General features: G+C 45.6%; 1 protein-coding gene and 1 long non-coding RNA gene across 2 annotated transcripts in view; one reads left to right on the top strand and one right to left on the bottom strand.

Annotated features, from left to right (window-relative positions):
* Window positions 1-18,861, bottom strand: part of LOC139275964 (neural cell adhesion molecule 2-like) — a 540,891-nt gene that overhangs the window by 34,820 nt on the left and 487,210 nt on the right. The gene's annotated exons all lie outside the window — the stretch shown is intronic.
* Window positions 304-18,749, top strand: LOC139275965 (uncharacterized). The gene is made up of 4 exons (XR_011595798.1): window positions 304-419; window positions 8,705-8,804; window positions 9,874-11,202; window positions 16,188-18,749. It is a non-coding gene; the product is annotated as an uncharacterized lncRNA (long non-coding RNA).

Genomic DNA, 18,861 nt, shown 5'->3' with positions numbered 1-18,861 from the left:
GACTCCACTTACCTGGTGTGAAACCCAAGGGACGGCAAAGCCGTCAAAAGGTTGGTAACATTGTAAGTGCCTGCTTTTAAGCTTCTTAACTAGCATTTAAGAACATTTTAATGATGTTAATTACCTGTCCCATCGCTTGCTGTCGGGTTTACAATCCGAATGCACATCTAACAGTTGAGAAACTGACACAGAGGTGGGTTGAGAGAGGGATCCCGCCCTGCTGTCAATCAGGGCCATTTTGACAGCAGGCCCGCCTACAAACCCGCACTCCCTGGGCTGTGAACATTCTGGCCTCAAGTTGCGTACAGTCTGGCTCAGCCTCCGGCCCTCCGCGTCCTCTGGTTACCGACTCTCCCACCCGTGGAAACTTCGCTAGTCTTTCCACGTAACAGAAGTCCCGCATCTCTGCTACCATTCCAGTAAGTCTCCTCCTGCAACTTGTGGTCTTGCAGCCCGTGATATTCTATTTGTTAATTTTAATGGACGCAAAATCATGCCCGCTATGCTTGTGATCTGCTTGTGAGATCCTTGCGAGTGCTCATTAGCACTGACGGTGGCAGATTCCAGACTTATCCCTTACATACAAACACTAGAAGGTTCTACTATTACACTGGAAGTTTATGCTCAATAGGGTTAGATGAAGAGGGCTGGGAGGAGGATCGTATGGAGAATAAACACCGGCACGGACCTGTTAGGCCGAATGGCCTGTTTCCGTGCTGTACTCCCGATGTAATTCTATCATCTGCTAAAAGAAGCTCTAAGCTTTTCAGTGATGGAATGTACAACTGCTTCCTTACCTTCCAGTGACACTACTTGTCACATTTTACTCTTAGCGGATTTGGCTCATTTCCCTCTGTACAGTGGATTAAGTCATTTACACTGGCAGTCTCAGTAATTCGTCTGTCTTTTAAGCAATTGCCTGCAATTGTTTGACAAGCAGATTTCCTGGTAGAGCTCATTTGTATCACATAAAGAATGCAAAATGTTGATCCTTCAATAATGACTGTTTAATTTAATGATTGAGGAGGATGTGATAACTTGCAAGTGGGGTTGTCAGGAGTGAGTTATGAAAAGATTTATTAATTATTAGTTAAAGATGATAATTCACGACCAGATACGCCACACTGTAGCATGAGAAATAGAACGACGGCACCTTTAGAAGGTTGAGACATCCCAATGTGCTTGGGTGTTGAGTAGGGATGTAGGAAGGTGGGGGATTGGGTGGGGAAACAACACAGGACTGGAATTAGGAGAGGTTTCGTGGAGGTGAGTGAAGGCATAATTGTAAAATAGGTTTTAAGGAGATTGTTGAAGGTGAGGAGAGATGCAGTAAGGTACAGGGAGATAGTAGAAGGAGAGGTCCAGAACGTTAGATGACTACATGTTCACCATTGATGGTGAAGCGGAGAGGGAAGGAGGCGGAGCACACATTCGGCCAGAGCGGGAGATGGAATGGGTGTCAATTGGGATGTGGAGGGCACAGGAAGTGGGAGGCAGGAGCATAAGAACTTGACACGTCAGTGAATCTCAAACAGTACCAGCACAATGTCAGGAGCTGAGTAAAACAGTTGACCAATGATTTTGCTCTAAGTAACGGTGCCCTGAAATGAGGCTCTTCCAATATTAGCATCAATGTGTTCACATGAGATTCCCCCTGTCCACTAATTAAATGGAGGTCCTGAATGGTTTAATTTGAATGGGTTGGACCTCGGTTACCACAGTGGACAAAGGCACTAAACTTTCACCAACATCACCGTTGCTTTTCTGGTCTGCATTTCTCTCCGTGACTTACATTACAGTTTACAGTATTGGGGAGGGTGGGGTGGGGGTGGGTGAACTGTTCACACTCAAAAAATGTAATCGGTAAAAAGACACAAATCATCTTCATAGGCAGGCCCTCGAAATCGAGGAAGACTTGCTTCCACTCTCATAGTGAGTTCTCAGGTGACTGTACAGTCCAATACGGGAATTACAGTCTCTGTCACAGGTGGGACAGACAGTGGTTGTTGGAAAGGGTGGGTGGGGAGACTGGTTTGCTGCACGCTCCTTCCGCTGCCTGCACTTGGTTTCTGCACGCTCTCGGCGATGAGACTCGAGGTGTTCAGCTCCCTCCCGGATGCTCTTCCTCCACTTAGGGCGGTCTTTGGCCAGGGTCTCTCAGGTTTCGGTGGGGATGTTGCACTTTATCAAGGAGGCTTTGAGGATGTCCTTGAAATGTTCCCTCTGCCCACCTGGGGCTCGCTTGCCATGTAGGAGTTCCGAGTAGAGCGTTTGCTTTGGGAGACTGTCAGTCTTAACAGGTGGAATGTCTTGTGAAGCCTTACTTATCTCCCTGCCCAGGGTTACAATAGAGTAAATAGGAGAAACTGTTTCTAGAGACAGAAGGGTTGGTAACTGAAGGATATGGATTTAAGGGAATTGGCAAAAAATAAGCAGAGGCAAGATAAGGAGAGATTTTGTTACGCTGTGAGCTGTTGTGAACTGGAAGACGCTGCCCAGAAAGGTGGTGGAAGTAGATTCAATAGTAACTTTCAGAAGGGAATGAGATAAATACTGGAAGGGGGAAAATTGCAGAGCTATCAGGAAAGAACAGGGTGAGTAGGATTAATCAGATAGCTCTTTCAAAGAACCGGCACAAGCACGATGGGCTGAATTATTCTGTGAAGAAAATTTATGATGTAGAAAATGGAAAAGTGTTGCACGAATGCAGTAGTGGGTGAGTTTGGGGATGAAGCACATTGAAAGGTTGAGCAGGTTGGGCCTGTACTTATTGGAGTTTAGAAGAATGAGAGGTGATCTTATCGAAACGTATAAGGTACTGAGGGGACTCGACAAGGTGGATGCTGAGAGGATGTTTCCCCTCGTGGGGGAATCTAGAACTAGGGGGCATAGTTTCAGAATAAGGGTTCGCCCATTTAAAACTGAAATGAGGAGTAATTTAATCTCTCAGAGGGTCGTGAATCTTTGAAACTCTCTACGCCAGAGAGCTGTGGAGGCTGGGTCATTGAATATATTTAAGGTGGAGATACACAGATTTTTGAATGACATGGGTGTCAAGGGTTATGGGGAGCGGGCAGGGAAGTGGAGTTGAGTCCATGATCAGATCAGCCATGATCTTATTGAATGGCGGAGCAGGCTCGGGGGGCCAAATGGCCTACTCCTGCTCCTATTCTAAGGAAGTTAGTGGAAGTTTTGCTCTGTATCTAATGTGTTCCAAACCTAACCGAGGGGTGCTTTGATGCTAACACTGGCTGTGCCTAATTTGGAAGGCACTGACATTCCCAGCTCTGACAACCCTCATCTTGATTGGATTGAAGACAAGCCAGAGACGGAGGCCTCAGCCACGGCCCTGAACAATTTAAACTAAATTGAAACACGCTCCAGTTGAGGGAAATGTTATTAATAAACATTTCAAGTCAAAACACAATCACCTCTCAATGCATTTGTTTCTCATTTGCATGGTTGATAGAGGCTGAGAGAGAAAGAGAGGAAATGATCAAATTCGGCTCCTTATTCATCAGAATAATGTTCATTCAATTTGAAACTCAGCATCCTTTGGGTATTAAATACATTTAAAAAGCATGCTAATTATATTTCCATCAGTCCAAAAAAAACTTAATTTAGCTCCAGCCAAACAGTAATGCACATGTTTAATAAATACGCTGACATTGATTTTGTCAGAAATAAAGTACTTGAACACCTTGGCTCCTAAAACATTAATTACTATTGACATCTTCTCAACGGGACCCCTTGATGTGTTGCAAGATGTTGAGCAGCAAAATACAGAAATTAAATGATTATCTTCCCTTTCCATCTTAACTAATGAAGCAAATCTGACAGACGGTTTGTGTCCCACGATTAGTCCACAGGGTCTGTTTATTCAGCAGGGTAAAGATTGCACAGTGGCTAGACCTCAGCTAGAACACTCTGACTTGAGGTGTCTACTGAACATGGTCCATGTCTCTGAGCCATACAGGAGGGCGGGTATTACAACAGCCCTGTAGACCATGAGCTTGGTGGCAGTTTTGAGGGCCTGGTCTTCAAACACTCTTTTCCTCAGGCGGCTGAAGGCTGCACTGGGGCACTGGAGGCGGTGTTGAATCTCGTCATCAATGTCTGCTCTTGTTGATAAGAGGCTCCCGATGTATGGGAAATGGTCCACGTTGTCCAGGGCCGCGCTGTGGATCTTGATGACTCCGCATCAGCCCCGCTGGGCAGGCCACATTGTCCGCATGCCAGACACGAGACTCCCAAAGCAAGCGCTCTACTCGGAACTCCTTCACGGCAAACGAGCCAAAGGAGGGCAAAGGAAACATTATAAGGACACCCTCAAAGCCTCCCTGATAAAATGCATGATGATGATGAGAACACTGAGAGTGTTTTACAAAGTGTGGGGGGAGATAGCACTGAGTAGGAGATGGGAGCTTCTAAACGATGGGCCCTGTATAAATCCAAATTCTTGATGCACCCACCCTTACACTTTATTTGAAACCCTGGTAACAACATCGGCAACAGACCCCACAGAAGCTATCTAGATAGCTTGGGTTTCAGTAGGCTTAGATTGTTTATGCTATGACGTATGAAAATGAGCGTGTAACCTCGGTTACCTACTCCGTCTGTATTTGCGTTTGACGTTACATGAGGGAGCAAAGTAGATTGCAAAGAGACAGATCGACTCTTGTATCATTTGTCTTGGCTGCAAGCCCTTGGTCAGTCCTGCTTGTTGTATCTATACTGCACCGGCCTGCAAGGACCATCAGCAGGTCGGGGCCTTCAAAGGCCTGGCGTCTCTGAAATGCCTTCAAGGCGGTTTCCCAATCAGCAATTTGGAAAAGTATGGTTACCACCAGTGTGCAACTCTAGGACATTGCTGTTGGTTGAGCAGCATTAGGATTGCCAGAATGCAACTTCTTCCAAGACTGGGCAGTGACTTATATCATCATCATAGGCAGTCTCTCAGATGGGGATAACTTGCTTCCACATGAATTCACCGATGTTTCAATGAAGGACCCGATGTTCCAGTCCTGAACTCCAATTGAGGGGGTGGAAGATGCCTGTGCGTGGATTTTTTTTAACATGTGGTGACCGTTGCACATCAGCCACCACACGGGCTTGACAGAGCTCGGTCTTTATCCAGTGGCAAGAGTTAAGCAGGACGACTGGAGAGCTGCTCTGCTGCATACACCTAGTGCGTACACATATCGCAATGTGGGCTGGCCCGTGCTGCCCCTGGGCCCTCGCCTCTTCTGGGCCCCGTACCCTCATTCTCCGCACCTCCACCACAATTTCTCAGCGCTCCTCCACCACAAAACAATGTTTGGTGCGGAGGTGCGGCGAGTGTCTTATAACGTACTATTCAACCGCTGGGTCCATCGCAGTCGTGTCGGCAACAACCACTTTAAGGCAGCGAAACATCTCAAGATGCTTCACAGTTGGGTGTCAGATGCAAGCAGTGAGGTTCGGGGAGATGGTTGATTGCACTGCCAAAGCAAAGAGTGGGAATAAACGGCTCCTTTTCAGAATGGCAGGCAGTGACTAGTGGGGTATCGCAAGGTTCAGTGCTGGGATCCCAGCTATTTACAATATATGTTAATGATTTAGATGAAGGAATTGAATGTAATATCTCCAAGTTTGCAGATGACACTAAGCTGGGTGGCGGTGTGAGCTGTGAGGAGGATGCTAAGAGGCTGCAGGGTGACTTGGACAGGTTAGGTGAGTGGGCAAATGCATGGCAGATGCAGTATAATGTGGATAAATGTGAGGTTATCCACTTTGGTGGCAAAAACAGGAAGGCAGATTATTATTTGAATGGTGACATTTTAGTAAAAGGGGAGGTGCAACGAGACCTGGGTGTCATGGTACATCAGTCATTGAAAGTAGGCATGCAGGTACACAGCAGGCTGTTAAGAAAGCAAATGGCATGTTAGCCTTCATAGCGACAGGATTTGAGTATAGGAGCAGGGAGGTCTTGCTACAGTTGTACAGAGCCTTGGTGAGACAACACCTTGAGTATTGTGTGCAGTTTTGGTCTCCTAATCTGAGAAAGGACATTCTTGCTATTGAAGGAGTGCAGCGAAGGTTCACCAGACTGATTCCCGGGATGGCAGGACTGACATATGAAGAAAGATTGGATCGACTAGGCTTATATTCACTGGAATTTAGAAGAATGAGAGGGGATCTCATAGAAGCATATAAAATTCTGACAGGATTGGACAGGTTAGATGCAGGAAGAACGTTCCCGATGTTGGGGAAGTCCAGAACCAGGGGTCACAGTCTAAGGATAAGCGGTAAGTCATATGGGACCGAGATGAGGAGAAACTTCTTCACTCAGAGAATTGTTAACCTGTGGAATTCTCTGCCACAGAAAGTTGTTGAGGCTAGTTCGTTAGGTATATTCAAAAGGGAGTTAGATGTAGCCCTTACGGCTAAAGGGATCAGCTGGTATTGAGAGAAAGCAGTGCATAATCAGCCGAATGGCCTACTCCTGCACTTATTTTCTATTTTTCTATGTTCCTATGTGCTGCCCCTGGGCCCTCGTCTCTTCTGGGCCCCGTACCCTCATTTGCTGCCCCTCCACCACGATCTCTCGCTGCTCCACCGCCACAAATATTCGCCGCACCTCTGCCACGATCTCTCAGCGCTTCTCCACCACAAAACAATGTTTGGTGTGGAGGTGCGGCGAGTGTCTTATAACATACTATTCAACCGCTGGGTCCATCGCAATCGTGTCAGAAACAACCACTTTAAGGCAGCGAAACATCTCAAGGTGCTTCAGAGTTGGGTGTCAGATGCAAGCAGTGAAGTTCGGGGAGATGGTTGGTTGCACTGCCAAAGTTTTACGTAGTAAGGACACATTTGAAGGCAGAGAGAGACGTAAAAAGCAGGAGGGTTGTGAGATAGAGAGAGAAATGCTTAGACTGGGGACAAGATGACGAAAGGCTCTACCACTTATGGTAGGGTGGAGTGAGGGAAGAATGCACAATAGGCTAGGGTTGGATTAGACAGTGGAGACTGGTTTACAGGCTGGAGAAATATTGCAGTGGTAGGGTGTGAGTGTCTGGAAGGGTTTGTAGAGGAGGGCAAGTATCTTGAAGTTGATGTGCTAATTGACAAGAAGCCAACAAGAACAGGCGTGATAGGCGAAAGGGTTAAATGTGTTTAATAGGATGCACGATTAATAATATGGCCATTCAACTAAATAGATTAGGGAGGACAGGGCCACAATCTCAAGCTATGTAAGGCCAGACCTAGGTTGGATGTTGTAAGGTTCTGCAAAACCAACCACGGAGACATGTGGCAGGGAGAATGGGAAGATGCCATCTTTAAAATGACCAACTGCAGCCAACCGTGGAGGATGACGGGACTCTGGCCACCCTGTACAGGCAAAATCTCCCCAGTAATACACAAGCCAACACAAAGGGGATCAGTTTGAATAATTAAACAAAGGCACACAGGTCTGATGCAATCACTTTGGCCAGCCCAGACAGAGTGACACCTCTGTCGAGATAGTGAACAATCATCTTCATTTCAGACAGATCGATACACGTCGAACTGCCATTCACACCCCATGAACGGACTATAAGAAAAGCTGCAAAAACACACAAGGAGGTTGGAGAGGTTGGAGGTTTTGGAATGTGGGGGAGGATTTGGAGAGGGGGGAGGTTTTGGAAGTTGGAGAGCTTGGAGCTTGGAGCTTGCAGCTTGTATCCAGAGAGAGCTCTCTCTCCCTCTCGCTCGCGCTCCACCAGAGGAAGAAGCAGCAGTTCCGCAGACGAAGCCACCGAGACTGAGAACCAGCAGGCAGTGGCAGTGACTTCCCACAGCTGAGCTGAGCAAGGAAACCAACTTGAGGTTGGAGGTTGGAGTCAGCTTGTGGGAGTTGAGTCAGCTTTTCACAGGGCCCTCGCTCTGGGGAAGGTGTGCTTAACTCCAGCAGCTTTTTGCTTAGGAGCCAACCGAGAGGCAAATAGAAGAAACCGATGCAACATCGAGGAGGAAAACCGAACCGACCAACAACGTAAAACCCACCCCAGAGGGACCCCGAGCTGAAATAAGTGCCCCCAAAACCCTGGAGTTGATAGGATTGTAAGTATAGCCCAAACCCCCTCACAGACTCAATTTAGGATAGGAATTGGTAAGAAGGGTGGAAGTGGGAGGTGTGGTTGTGTGTGAGTGGAATGTTTCAACCTCTTATTTTCCCCTTCCCTGTTGCGAGATTTTTCGTGTTGTTGAGTGAGATTGTGCCATTACTGCTATTTATGACCTCTTCCTATGCCCTATATCTTGGTGTTTACTATCCTAAATTAACAACATTAGCCATTTTGTACTCTTACCCACTGTGTCTGGTGCCTCATTACTCACCCATCCTCATAAATCGCACGTACAGAACCCCAGGGGAGTGTGGATTCGAACCCACACCCCAAGCTCCCCTTACAATATCAGGAGGTGGTTCTTTTCCCAGAGAATAGTTTCCTGACCAACCTTTTTCCCTCAACCAACATCGCTAAAACCAGATTATCTGGTCATTATCGCATTGTTGTTTGTGGGAGCTTGCTGTGCGCAAAATGGCTGCCGCGTTTCCCACATTAAAATAGTGACTACACTTCAAAAAGTACTTCATTGGCTGTAAAGCACTTTGAGATGCCTGGTGGTCGTGCAAGGCGCTATATAAATGCAAATCTTTCTTTCTTTACCTCTGGAACAGGCTGCAGGATTTTGGGGTGGACACTGATTTCCTGAGTTCCTTCAAACGAGAGTGGGACCTGTTTCTGGCTAGGGTGGAGATAGCCTCATACAAAATCTAGGTACAGTACTGTATAATATTATATAGGGCCAGAGTGAACTCCTGGACTATTTTTTGATCGCTGATAAGGGACGTCCGGAATTTTCCAAATTTTCTTTTCCTAATTGGCTTGTTATTTTTAATCTGTTTTTTCCGCCTCTCCCAGGAGGTCACAAGGTTACAGGTGGCGAGGGGCCGGTGTGGTGAGGGGGGTCTATACACTGTGATACACAAGGCAGCGCAGTTGTGTGGGACAGGCTGGACACACCAGAGGGTCTTTTACTGTTCCTCATTGTCATATGTTCGGATGTGACAGGAAGAGGGCATTTTAAGGGGAAGTGACATCACGTTGCCTTTATGGACAAATCTATTACTTTATGAGGAATAGTAAAAGCTCTGGTTGTTCATGTGAATAACTGTCATAGAAAGAAAGAAAAATGATAGTTTACAAATCATTTCTTTTATTCAAAAATAATTAACGTATTTAAGTGATAATCCTTGTATGCAAGATAAATGTAGAAAGCTTTCATGCATAATGAACAAATTAACAAACACAGATGGTGACAATATAACAATAGTCTTGCAGTCTCGCTCTGCTCTAAGTATGTTTTCAATCTCATCGTGCTTTGTATATCATTACCTTTTTAACTGGAATAACACATTCTCCTACAAAGTGTGGTGGAAATCTGGAATTCTCTCCCTGCAAAAGGCTGTGGATGCTGGGGGGACAATTGGAGCTATCAAGACTCTGAGGTGGATAGATTTATGTTCGGTAAGGGTATCAAGGGACAGTGAGCAGATCTGCCATGATCTAGTTGAATGGTGGAGCTGGCTTGAGGGACTGAATGGCCTCCTCCTGTCCCAAATGTTACTTTCCTACAAGCATGGCTCAGATCAGTATCAGTATCAACCATCTGTGGAGAAGAGTGTCCATTTAGAGCACAAACCACAGGAATGCCGAAGAATTGTTGCGGGATAGGGGACTAGCTATGGTGCGGGGATGGAAACGTGGAGTGGGCAATTCTAATGCTGGGGTTTGAAGAGTTCGGATTCTTTTTCCCTCCCCAATTCTCTCCTTTGCTCTCTTGCAGGTGTTGACTCATCCTGGGATCTGGTTCGAGAGGTGTTGCCGGTCCTCCTATACCTGGCTCAGATGACTATTCCTCTGTGTGCCAGCAGGGTACTCAACCTTAGACGCCAACCCAGCCATGCCTAGCCCTCTTTTGACCCAATGCCCGCACCTCCTAGCAAGATTCAGCAGAGAGTCCACGGAAACTGATGACTGATGCTCCTTAAGTCCAATTGTAGCACCCCACCTCCCCTGGCCCCCCCTCCCCACCAATGCTGACCTGGGTGAGATCAGCACGAACCAGGGATTGAGCCTGGTTCAAGATGGTGGGCTATGTTTTTGTTTGAGAGAAGTATCTGCAGGGTAACAGCCCAATTAATGTTCCTGCTCCATCGCCATAACTTCACCGGCAGCAGGGTGGAAATCCTGTTTACGGGCGTAAATTGAGTTAGCGGTACATTTCTGGCAGTGTTAGGGAGCGGGAGCAGCTCTGAGGAAGACAATATTCTACCCCCACATTCTCCTGTGCGTTTCTACTGCATCATTACAAATTGACAGCAGGCTGATGTGTAGATGATTTTTCAAAGATGTCTTGGCTGTAGTTACACACAGTATTGGCCTGGAAATCCCGGCCTCCCCAGGTCTGTACGGAGTATGTACGGAATACGGAATGTGTACAGACTGTGTACGGACCCGGGAAGTCATCGCAAAAGCTGGTTTTCAACGCACAATGTGCATGCGCTGAAAACTGGCTTTTCCGATCTGTCAAGCTGGAGCTAGACAGATCCCCTGCATCTCGGGAGCGAGGACATTTGCAAGGGTAAGATTGTGGGATTTACCCATATCTTGCCCATCAAATGTCCTCAAAACTCTCGCGCCTGATAAAAGCAGGCACATAGCCTACTGTTACAGGCACAAGCGTTTTTAAACATGCAATAACACAATTAAATTAAATTTTAAAAAACACATTTTATTGTTAAAAATCCTGTTCACTATGCTAAGCTTATTTTAAAACATAATTTAAAAAACTTTTTCAAAAATCGGAATTGTTTTTTTCATCTAAGACATTTATTAACTTTAATTTCAATTAATTTTAATTATGTGAGGTGTATTTTTTATTATGGTGTTTAGTGTGTTTGTTTTTTTATTCCCATTAATAGCAGTGAGAACTGGTCGATACGGAGTTCCCGTTGCTGTTAATGAGAAAGCTGTGGAATACTGTACCTGATTGGTTGAGCAGTCACATGTGACTGCACCTTCTGCCTGGGAACCTGGAGGACGGGAGCACTCTTAACGGTGCGGGAAGAGAAGGTCTCCCCACCGGAATCGTAGGGTCCTCCGGGAATACCAGGTAAATTGGTAAAAATTCTCCGGTAGGAGACGTTCGTCCGAAAGAATTTTAGGGCCAATAGTTACCATGCCAACACGGAGAACATGCAAACAAACATCTTTAATTGCTTGTATTAGTGCAGCCTTTCATGGGGTGGAGGTTATGCTAACTTCATTTTACAACAAGCACAAGCAAGGCTTCTGCTATGGAGCAACTTGAGTGTAGGTCTGGTACTTCTCTGTGAATTAGTGATGCTACACTCGACTCGAGAGTCAGAAGGTTGTGGATTCAAATCCCACTCTCGGGGTTTGAGTGAAAAAAGCCGGCTGACACCCTGGTGCAGTACTTGGAGGAGTGCTGCACTGTTGGAGGTGCCGTCTTTCAGAAGAGACTTTAAACCGAGGCCCTATCTGCTCTCCAGGGTGGACGTACATGAACTCATGGCACTACTTTGAAGAATAGCCTGGGAATCCTGGCCAATATTTATCCCACTTTTAAAGTCTGGTGCGTCATCACATTTCTGTTTGTGGCTTCTTGCTGTGTGCCAATTGGTTGCCCCATTTCCGACATTGCAACAGTGGCTTTGGATTTCATTGGCTCTAAAGCGCTTTCGGACGTCCTGAGGACAGTTTTCAAGTCTGACTACGACACCTTTGAACAGCTTGTTGATATTTAATGCCCCGGACAGGAGGTATCTGAGGATAATTGGTGCAGAACTGTAATCCAGAAGAAGCAAATGGCTTGAAAAGATGTAGCAGGGATTGCCAAACCATTTAACAATGGCACCAAGGTTCACGCATTGTGTCTTTATGGGCCCTTAAAGAAATAAAGAACTTACAATTTGTATAGCACCTTTCATGACTTCCAAAGGGTCACCAGACTGATTACTGGAATGCAGGATTGTCCTATGAGGAGAGATTGAGTGGACTAGGTCCATATTCCGTGAGTTTAGAGGAATGAGAGGCGATCTCAGTGAAATGTATACATTTCTTAAGGGGCTTGACAGGGTAGATGCAGGGAGTATGTTTCCTCTGGCTGGGGTATCTAGAACCAGGGGTCACAGTCTCAGAATTAGGAGATGGCCATTTAGGACTGAGATGAGGAGAAACTTCTTCACTCAGAGGGTGGTGAGTCTCTGGAATTCTCTACCTCAGAGGACTGTGGATGCTCAGTCGTATATTCAAGATTGAAATTAGTTTTTGGATACTAAATGAATTAATGAATAGTGCGGAGTTGAGGTAGAAGATCAGCCATGATCTTATTGAATGGCAGAGCAGGCTCGAAGGGCCGAATGGTAACTCCTGCTCCTAATTCTTATGTTCTACTGTTCAAAACATTTCACAGCCAATGAATGGAGTCCAACAGGCCATATATAAAGTTTCCCAATAAACTGCACAGATGTTTTTGGGCAGAAATTTAGGATTAATACAAGAAGTGACAAGGGGCATTCTCTGAGTGAGCCTGCAACCTGTGTTGTGGAAGGACCCGTTGGTCTGCAGATAAAACAATGGTGGTAGAATTTCTAAAGAGGTTCTCTAGATGTCCGGTCGTCACAAAGGATGAAAACCCCTGGAGAAACAGCTGTTTCCATCAACCTCTTGCGGGAGTTACAGCGGGAGATCAGGAGAATGCTCCTGGGAATTATAACCCGGAGTCTTTCATCCCGTCAATCTGGGCTGGATCGAATCCATGGCCCAAAGTGGGAGAGGTGAATGTCCTTGTTCACTTTGCTGTCCAGTCGCAGCTACTTTGGAGGGAAATCTCTGTTAGTTTTATGATTGCCTTCCTCTGCAGAGCCACGGCATATTCACAGCGCAATATGTAGAGGGGTCATCTCTGGCTAATACCATTTATTTAATTGGTGCTTGGAGCCGCTGTGTGTCGTGGGTAACAGGTGGCTGTCACTGAGTTGCAATGCAGTAATTCAATCGAGCCATTCTGGTAAAGTGATAAACCATAAGTTCAGTTTATGTACATCAACAGGACCTGCAATGGATTGGCTGTCTTAAACTCAGTTGCTGAGATTAATAATATATAGCATCTGTTGCTCGTTTTTTAGCATTGCGAGCTGCTGACTTTTGCTGTCATGGGTGTGTAATTTGGGTGACTTTTGAGTCCCGGGTCCTCCGATTATTCAGGTTTAAGGGGGCGGAAGTTGCATAGCGCCCCGTTGGGGGCGGTAACAGCTGAGAGGCGGGATTTCTTGCTCATTCACTTCCTGGAGTGAAATTTGAGCCCACCACCTGGAAGCTGCTGCTGGTGAAGCAGAAAGCGATCTGGGAGTGAGTAGGTTTGATACTTAACATGCCAAATCACTTTTTTTTGACATCTGCCATAAATTCCACTCCCCCTGCCAATGATGCCCACTCTCAATCTCGCCACCGACTTAGGTACAGACTTGCTGTGTATTTCTGGCAATTTCTGTGTTTATTTCCAACACTTGGAGCATTTATTTCTTGTTCTGAGTGAAATCATTCAGAATATGCCTATATTCACTAGAGTTTAGAAGACTGAGAGGTGATCTCATTGAAACATACAAAATTCTGACAGGGTAGATGCAGGGAGGATGTTTCCCCTGGGCTGGGGAGTCTAGAACCAGGGGTCACCGTCTCAGAATAAGGGGTCGGTCATTTAGGACTGAGGTGAGGAGAAACGTCTTCACTCAGAGGGTGGTGAATCTTTGGAATTCCCTAGCCCAGAGAACTGTGGATGCTCAGTCGTTGAGTATATTCAAGACAGAGATCGATAGACTTTTGGATATTAAGGGAATCAAAGGCTATGGGGATAGCGCAGGCAAGTGGAGTTAAGGTAGAAGATCAGCCAAGATCTCATTGAATGGAGGAAGAAGGCTCGAGGGGCCAAATGGCCGACTCCTAATTCTTATATTCTAATAGAGGAAGACAAGAAACCGTGGGATGGGTGAATGCTTGGTCAATGAAGTCTGTTCATTGCGATGTGTATGGTACTTGCATATCGTTAACTAGACATTAGATGGCCACTGATGGGAGTAAGCACATTGCAGCAAATACAGTCCAAAGTATTATCTCGTATTGTTTTGTTATGTCTTTGAAGTTGAATGTTCTACAAGGTCTAGAAATAAAAGCAGCAGGTTATCATCACCCCAATTTGAGTGTTAACTTGGACGTAACATCCCACAGGCCATGTCCAGTTTATTCCAGTGACTGCACCCAATTCTGTTCAATATCTTGAGGATAACATTGCTCTCCGCCCTATTGAGATCAAATGTAAAAGCAAAGCCCTCACATTACCTCTTAAATTATGATAATCCTTTCCACCCCCAGTGCCCCCCCCACCCCCGCCAATCTTCTCCCCTCTACTGCTGACCTGTCTAAGATCAGCCAACTCCGTTTCGATTGGTGGATCGAACCAGGGACCTCCCTGGCCTGGTGGCTTAATACCACACCAGGTGGTACAACAACTTGCATTCATATAGCACCTTTAATGTAATAAAAACGTCCCAAAGCCCAAGTCCCAACAAACCATTAATCCATTGAGGGAGCCCGTCAATATGTCTCCTAATGGTAAGACGCTCTCTTTGAGACAGTCACGTCTAAAAGTGCTGTGGGCCAATCACAGCATTAAATGATTTGAAGAGAAATAGTAAAGGTACGAAGGATTTAGCTTTAGAGTAAATAGCTTGAATATAGAACTGGAACTAGTAAGGGTATGGTTTTCTTCTACCCTAAAATTTCTATGATTCCATCATGTGGAGGCATTAATTGCTAAGGCTTTCAATTAATTTTCTTTTTAATTAATTTTTATTTTCAATTAATATTGAATATATTTAAGGTGTATATGGACAGATTTTTGAATGATAAGGGAGTCAAAGGATATGGGGAGTGGGCAGGGAAGTAGAGTTGAGGCCAGGATCAGATTTTATTGAATGGTGGAGCAGGCTCGAGGGGCCGAATGGCCTACTCCTGCTCTTATGTTCTTATGTTCTTAATTTTCATCAACTTGATTTCATCATAAATACTTGAAGGGGAAAAATTTTGCAGGGCTATGGGGAAAAGGCAGGGGAGTGGGGCTAATTGGATTGCTCTTTCAAAGAGCCGGCACAGGCACGATGGGCCGAATGGCTTCCTTCTGAGATGATTCTATGACCGGCAAAAGAAGCAACAAGAATGGTGACACGATCCTGCTCGCTGCTTCTATCCTGCCCCACCCTCCTGTCCAATTTTGGATTTAATTAAAGCCTGTAAGCCTAGTCATTTGAAAAGCACTCGGGCACAAGGAGACACCTTCACCATTCCTGGAAGACCGGCATTAAACAATCCATCATCTCCGGTGAGCGAAGTCATTGGGTAACAAAACCTAGCCTCCGCGTTCTGGAGGTGAGATCAGCCCCTGATCGGCAGAGCAGCCTGAATGATGAACTGGGCACTCTGCAAATCATACTGGGTCAATAAGCCTTGCACAGCGGTTGACCTGATTGTGCACACCCAACCATGCGGACAGCATCAATGGTGCCTGAAAGCCCCACAATAAAATGGTTCAAAGCACAGTTAACTGCCCACTCGAGGAACAGCACCTCATCTTTCGATTCGGCACTTTAATGCTCCCTCACATTACCTCTCACATTTCCACCCCCCCCCTCCCCCACACCCCAATCTTCTCCCTCTACTATTGACCTGCTGGGTTTTATTACTGAACAAATATCTTTCAATCTCATCGAGTTCAATAAGTTCAGACCATAACCTCTGCCTCCATTTTTACGGATGGCAGCTGTTGATGATTCTGCTATTCCCATTTACACCTCCTCTAGACCCATCTTAACTTGTCCCATTACCATCTCCTTTGCCTTGCACCGTCATCCCTTTAATCTCTCCTGCCTTCCGCCCTGTTACTTTTGTTCTTTCCTCCCCTCCCCCCACCTTTCCCTGCCCCTACACTTGCTTAAAATCTGTCATATCTCTAACTTTTTCCAATTCTGACGACGGATCATCAACCTGAAACGTTAACTCTGTCTCTCTCTCTCTCCACAGACGCTGCCTGACCCGCTGAGTGTTTCCAGCATTTTCTGTGTTTATTTCAGATTTCCAGCATCCGCAGTATTTTGCTTTTGTGTCCGCCCCCTTGTGGTGGATTGGCCATACGGCACAGAAACAGGCCATTCGGCCCAACCATTGACAGTTCTGAAGAGAAAAAAACCCAACTAGCTGTGCATCACTTCTTTAAAACTCATATTAACGAAAGGGGAATTGGAACTGGTTTATATATTCTTTCTCCGCCTGGATGACTTGGGGAACAAATGAAAACAAATTCCCCAAAATGTGGTGCTATTAATGTAAGACCCTTTTACAGAAGAGTCAAATATGTTAAATATGATTGGGGAGTGGGCTCCATTAGGAACATCGGAACAGCTGAAGGCCATTCAGCCCCAGTTGACCAATAGCTTATCTTCCCAGTAAAACTGGAGGGACAGGAGGATGAAGTTGTGGCGGGCGGAGGGATGGAGAAAGAACACAATGTTAGTATGCAGGTACAGCAAGTAGTCAGGAAGGCAAATGGAATGTTGGCCTTTATTGCAAGGGGGAATAGAGTATAAAAGCAGAGAAGTCCTGCTACAACTGTACAGGGTATTGGTGAGGCCACACCTGGAGTACTGCGTACAGTTTTGGTTTCCATATTTAAGGAAGGATATACTTGCATTGGAGGCTGTTCAGAGAAGATTCACTCGGTTGATTCCGGAGATGAGGGGGTTGACTTATGAGGATAGGTTGAGTAGGTTGGGCCTAAAGTCATTGGAGTTCAGAAGAATGAGAGGTGATCTTATTGAAACTTGTAAGATAATGAGGGGGCTCGACAAAGTGGATGCAGAGAGGATGTTTCCACTCATAGGGGAAACTAAAACTAGGGGACGTAGTCTCAGAATAAGTTTAAAACTGAGATGAGAAGGAATTTCTTCTCTCAGAGGGTTGTAAATCTGTGGAATTCCCTGCCCTAGAGAGCTGTGGAGGCTGGGTCATTGAATATATTTAAGGCGGAGATAGACAGATTTTTGAGTGATAAGGGAATAAAGGATTATGGGGTGCGGGCAGGGAAGTGGAGCTGAGTCCAGGATCAGATCAGCCATGATCTTATTCAATGGCAGAGCAGGCTCAAGGGGCCAAATGGCCTACTCCTGCTCCTATTTCTTATGTTCTTATATTCTTTTGCAATGTGTCCTCCCAGCTATAGTAAACCTGTGGTCCCCAATAGGAAGATCGGAACAGGAGGAGGCCATTCAGCCCTTGGAGCCTGTTCCGCCATTCAATTAGATGAAGGCTGATCTGTATCTTAACTCCATCTACCAGCCTTGGTTCCATAGCCCTCAACACCCTTTGTCTAACAAAAATCTTTCAATCTCAGTTTTGATATTTTCAATTGACCCCCAGTCTCAGCAGCTTTTTGGGGCCGAGAGTTCCAGACTTTCACTGCCCTTTCTGTGAAGAAGTGCTTCCTGATGTCACCATCTAATTGTGCTGGCTGTAATTGTAAGGTGATGGCCCCTTGTTCTGGACTGCCCCCACCAGAGGAAATAGTTGCTCTCTATCAAATCCTTTAATCATCGGAAAAACCTCATTTAGATCATCCCATTCTTTTATATTCAAAGGAATAGAAGCCTACTCTGTGTACGTCTTCATAAACTAACCCTTTTAGCCACACGCTCATTCTGGTGAATCTGTGCTGCACCCCCTCAAGGCCAATATATTCTTCCTGAGGTCTGGTGCCCAGAACTGATCAGCGCTCTGAATGGGGTCTAACCAGAGTTCTGTACAGCTGGACCATAGCTTCTCCCCCTTTCTATTCCATCCCTCTGGAGATAAAGACCAACATTCCACGAGCCTTCTTAATGACTTTTTTGTACCTGTCCATGAGCTTTTAGTGATTTCTGTACTGGGATCCCTAAATCTCTCTGCTCCCCCCCAGTTCCTCGCTTCTCGCCATTTAGTAAATACTCTGATCATGTCTTTCTTGAGTCCAAAGTGGGCGACTTCACACTTTCCCACATTGAACAGATCGCTGGGGCACACGAATCACATCCTGCCAATTTGAGTACATAACCATTATCCCCACTCTCTGCTTCCTATCTCCTAACCAATTCCCTATCCAAGGCAATAGGCTGCCTCCAATTCCATGCACTCTCCTTTCCATGTCTCCACAGGTGCTAGAATGTGTGAGAGTCATTCAGCCATATTCGAATGTGTCAATTTGTTCACTTGCGTATTATAGTAATAAAATTCATGGCAAGAGTTGGTTGTGGCAATAAACCAATTTCAGGAGGTTGAGTGGCTGGCTGTTTAGTTTACACTGTCATTCTATTAGCAAGTGTATGTAACTTTGATGTACCATGATTTATTGATAGTATGCATGGAATATACAGATCAAAGGCAAAAGTTTGGAAAAGGAATGTGAAGGAAGCACTGTTTTAGCAGCATATACTAGAATTGTATGCCTGAAGAGCAGGGAGCATGCACTGGTTTTGTGTCTGTCTCAGTAACTTTCATACTGGTTTTTGTGTAGTATGAAATTTAAATAAAGACCTGATCCTGCCATTATTACAACTGAGTGCGTAATCTGACGTTTAAAGCAACAAAACGAAAAAGAGCAAGAAAGCAGTCCAACTGTGAGCAGTCTCTTATTGAATACCTTCTACAAGTCCATGTAAATAGCATT

Source organism: Pristiophorus japonicus, chromosome 11 (assembly GCF_044704955.1).
Source record: "Pristiophorus japonicus isolate sPriJap1 chromosome 11, sPriJap1.hap1, whole genome shotgun sequence".
Taxonomy (NCBI): Eukaryota; Metazoa; Chordata; class Chondrichthyes; family Pristiophoridae; genus Pristiophorus; species Pristiophorus japonicus.
The sequence above is the reverse complement of the archived record's forward strand: the minus strand, read 5'-3'. Positions and strand labels throughout refer to the sequence as shown.